Below are 4,960 nucleotides of genomic sequence, written 5' to 3' on the forward strand. Positions count from 1 at the left end.
TAACATTAAATCTGTTTTTTAAACTGTGATTTTAAAACATAATTTACAATAACATATTGAAATGTTATTTAAGAGAGGTTTTAGTTCTTTGGTCCCATTCTTAACATCAACAGTTGTTTTTTTTTCCAGTGGGAACATAATAGTCTTTAAAACATGTTAGTTGTTAAATTTGATTTATTAATTTATTTAAAAACAAAACAAATGTTATATACAATAAAAAATACAAATCATGAATAAAATGAAAGGCAGCAGAAAGAAGTAAAAAAATCTAAAAATAAAAATACAATAAAATGAAATAAAATAAAATTCTAATGCTAAACAAAGTAATAATTATTGAGTAATGAATAAAAGTGAGGAAATAACATTCTAAAAGTTATTGTTTCTTCACATATATTGTAGCATTGTTTGTGAGTTTGCAAGTGAGGTCCCCGGCCAGAAGCTAAGGCTGTTTAGGTCTCTAAATGACAGATAAAAACTGTAAAAATCATCTTTATTTTTTCAGTAAAAACTTATATAAGAACAGCAAGAGGAAAAGCAAAGCTAATATTTACCAGCCCAACAAGAGGTTCTTTATCTGCTCTTTAGCATGTCTACTTTCTCACTGTTTTCCTATACCGTTGTCTTATCTGCTAAATTATATCTTTTACAGTCGGAGTGATTTTTTTTGTAACTTTTCAAACTTTTATCCATTTTTTTTCTTCTTACTTTATCAAAGTAGCAAAACTCAAAGCAGTAAAACACCTTGACAGTGTGTTGGAGGGGGATTCGGTTGAGGTGTTGAGCTGGAGACAAAAGTTGTGAAGTATAGCTTCTAAGACTTTTCTCCAGGCAGTTTTAACACAACACATTCATTCTTATTACGAGTAAACTCTAAAGACAAAGAATAAACACACGTTCGCTTCAGATTACGTCCAGTTGTTGGAACATTTGCTCTTTTATTGGTGCTCTTTTCCTTGTTGGTCCAATTACCTGCTCTCATCTCAGAATTTCTCTCATAGTTTATAAGTTTGACATCTTCATTCCAAATTCTTCATGCAGTACAAGCTTTGAGATGTGGCTCATAAGACACAGCCCCCACATCCCAATCTGTCAGGACCCCTCTCAGTAAATCCCCATCACACACGGTGCAGGTTTGCATCTGTCTGTCCGAATGCAGTCAGTTTCTCCTCCCTGCGCTTATAAAACCACTAGATGATGACACTAATATCCCGCTGATCAGAATAGCTCTCAGCTTCGTGTGGGAGCAGCTGGGGTGATCTGGCTGCAGGTGTGTGCACGTGAGCGCCAACACCGACTGTTGTTCCATCCACCAAAGCAGGAGTCCCTCTTCAGCCTCCCACCAGCAGGTGCAAACACTTCTGTGGAAGTAAAAAGGCTTCAGTTCTCACTCCACTTTACGCTCCTCATCATGGCCCACATAGCCCTCCTGGTGAATGTGATATTACCATGCATGTGGGGAACAAAACAGTTTGTACTGCAAAGTTCTGTTTTGTTTCCACTCGCAACTGTTGTGTTAAATATTCAGCACCAACTGTAAACACACGTCTCACAAAGAAGCACTGCTTTCCTTCATTTTGTTGATGGCTTTTCATAATTGCACATATTGCAAACTGATGGATGGTCAACAGATGTACTTAAACATGCTGAAATTGTTCAACAGATTTCTTTTTTCTTTGCACAGTTTGACAAAGCAGCCAAAGTTTTGGGAGAATTAGTTTTTATATGAAATTGCAGTTTGTGAGAAATCCCACTAGTCTGTGTAGACTTTGCAGAAAACGTCTGTCAGAAAGAAATTTGGGTAATGCTTTCTTTTACAGTACCCTTATTACCATTGTTATGGATTAATTATGTATATCTGTTCTACCTTGACACTGTCCAGTAATCATATCTTATTATAACCAGTTTCGGCTGTTTTACTCTATCAGCCCAGACTTCAAGACTCCAGCAATGCATGACCTCTATTTTGATAAAGTAGCTCCTGGGCTGAGAGCCCTGTTATTGGTTGTGTGGTTACAGTTGTTGAATTGTGATTGGTTGTAAACTGTCACGATGTTATATCATTGGCTGCGCTACGCTGACACGCCAGTCATAACACGACAGACTTCCTGATTGACCGTCTGCTGTGCTGTTGCTCAGAATTAAATCATTTGATGACCATACACGCAGACTTTCTGTGCATTTATTCCAATGTGTTTCTGCATTCTTGGTAAATCTTGCCACGACAGTTTTTGGCGTTGTCTGAGGGCGGCTCCAAGGACCGAAGATTGCCCGCAGTGATCGATTTTTTACGGACGACCATCGGACAATGTGGAGAGGAGGGTTTTTTTCTGAGAGAGCTGATGTGTCTTTCTCTGCTGATCGTGTCCGGGTTTGTGATCTGTCCTTCCTTCGGCCGCTGTGGGTGACTTTGGGACTGGAGCTGAAAAAGAACCTGTCTATGACAGAAACACGGTGAGCTAATATTTTTATTAGCACCTTATGCTAAAAGCTACAGCTAATTTTCGGCCCACACACACTGAAATTCTAATTGTTTAGACGCTCGTCTGGTCGCTTCTGCGGTTGTGTTGATTTTAGCCGAGGTAGATATCGGGAACATTTTTATTCCATATCGAGTCAAAACAGGGAGCTTAGCTTTCTGTTTTAATGTAGCCAAAAGGACATTGTTAGTCTTAGGTGAGTGTAGGCAGTTTAAATATGCTTAAACTGCTCAGGGAAAATGTAATTTTCTGTTTTTGTTTCTATTGAGGAGACATTTATAGGCTAAAAGTCATTTTAAGAGGCGGCCACCCCGACTTTCGTTTCAAGAAAGTTGCTTAGGTAGTGCTTTTGTGCACAAGTTTCAGCCAAAGAATGCGACCAGTGGGCCCTTTTGAGCACAGGCCATGGTAAATAAATACGGCGCTGGAAGCTGTGAAAAGTGTCTGCAGGTATGGAGTTTTGATGAATTACCTTTCCCGGACGGTGGTAGTTTTAGTCTGAAAACAGCTCGGCCGCCTCCGTGATCGCTTAGTGGGACGTGATTCAAAGTTTAAATCAAGAAGAACAATAAAAGGTTGTTTTGAAACATTTTTAATAACATGTTTTAGTCTCTTTGATTTTCGGGGCTATTAAAAGGAGCGGATTAGGGGTTTTCCTGTTTCGGCCCCGCAGCGTCACCTCCTGTGGGTGCAGCCTGGCTGCCCTGGTCACCCGCCCCAGCCAGGTAATAAAAAAGTAATTAAATGTAATTACTACCTTAATACCATGTGATTACGTGTTAATTATGGTACAAAAGCAAAACTATATTAGTAAAACTACCTTCATTGGGCAACTACAATCAAATTACTATTCAATAGTAACTCAACACTGTATTAATAACATAAAGAATGCAACAAAATTTGGGGGTTAGAGGTTAATTGCAATAAAATATAACTTTAAAACTGTCCAAATTACCTACTACTTATTTAGGTGTTACAAAGTGAATTGTAATACATTACCAGGTAAGTGTTACATTACTGCAGACAATTATTTACACAGTAAAACTGTACCCTTATTACTACATAATTACATGGTAATAAGTGTACCGTAAAAGAAAGTGTTATCGAAATTTGCATTAATCATCTGAAATGGTCTGTAGTGCGCGGAAGATTTCCAAACTCTGACTGAATCCTTATAAATACCTTAGTGCCAAAACTAAAAATATATAATTGTGTCAGTCTGTTAGCAAATTATTTTATGAATCATTGGATGGTTTTTAACAATTTACCACACATTAACCCTTTGAGTTGCCTTAATTTAAAATGACTGCCACAGCTAATAAACATTAATCAACACAAAAAATTTTACTACTCAATTATTTTTACTGATTTAAGAAATTAAATCTTGATGTGGTGGTAGCCAAGACTCATCCTCAGTATACTGATGGCTAACACATCTCAGATCTCACAATATCACATAAGGTTCAACATGAAGTTTTTTGAAAGGTTTGACAAAAACAGCAATACAATTATCTTTGCTCCTATGATGACTTTAGTTCAAAGCGCTTGTCATTTTTAAGGAGAGACAATTCAGTAAAACAATTATTTTCATCAACAATTAAAGTGTTATGTTTTTTTAATAGCTTTACCACTTCCAAACAAACATAATGGACACTCCTTTGTTTTTCCAATAATTCATTTGTCCTGAAAACCAGTAAGATTGCAACATCTGTCTGGGTTATATATGTTTTGCTGCTGTGTGCGCTCTCTCGGCCTGCAGTCAGCTCCATTCTGCTGTGTGAACCCTCGCCCGCCTCCTCAGCTTACAATTGATCAGACACGTGTGGGAAGTGTGTTTGTGCGCTTCGATGTTAGCTTTTGTTTATAGATGTCAGTTGGGCAGAGAAGGAGGTGGTCCCTGAAGAGTGTGCTTGAACACAAAGGCCATGACCTCTCAGTCTCCCTCCGGTGACCCTGCAGCGCGGCATGCCCAGCTCCTGCCGCTTTCTGAACACTCACCAAGCTCCAGCTCATCTACAGTCTGAGCAACCAACAAGCATTTTAGAAGGAAATTAAAGTAAAAACAAGTTAAAACTTTGTAAAAGTTGTAATGTGTGACTGCATGTGATGCTGATAGATGTGATAATGCTCAGAAAAAGTGTTGGGGAAGACTCTCTGCTACTACCGCACCAGACTTGAGTTAGTAACTGTAACAATGAACTAACTTTAATACACATTTGTTTTAGTTAAGATAAATTAGATAGAAATCTTAAATTGGGTTGACTCTGAATGTTAACACATTTTAGATGTGCATCAGTAATTAAATTTCATCGTATTCAGTCCAGGGTTTCTTGAGATGTTTTGCTAACAGAAAAACTGGACTCTATTAGTCTATCAGTAATGGCATACAGCTCTATCTCTGTAAAATTGACTAAGTCAGGGATGGGCAACTTAAATAATTGTAGGGGGCACAATTTTATAATGACTCTGCTATATATATATAT

General features: G+C 37.8%; 1 long non-coding RNA gene across 2 annotated transcripts in view; it reads right to left on the minus strand.

Annotated features, from left to right (window-relative positions):
- Positions 1 to 278: 278 nt before the first annotated feature.
- The window catches only part of LOC106527867 (uncharacterized), a 102,463-nt gene continuing 97,781 nt past the window's right edge, over positions 279 to 4,960 (minus strand). For both annotated transcript variants that reach the window (XR_001311433.1, XR_001311432.1), the window contains one exon: positions 279 to 1,358. This is a non-coding gene — a long non-coding RNA (uncharacterized LOC106527867). The remainder of the gene's footprint in view (positions 1,359 to 4,960) is intronic.

The sequence above is a fragment of the Austrofundulus limnaeus genome, unplaced genomic scaffold, assembly GCF_001266775.1.
Source record: "Austrofundulus limnaeus strain Quisiro unplaced genomic scaffold, Austrofundulus_limnaeus-1.0 Scaffold345, whole genome shotgun sequence".
NCBI lineage: Eukaryota > Metazoa > Chordata > Actinopteri > Cyprinodontiformes > Rivulidae > Austrofundulus > Austrofundulus limnaeus.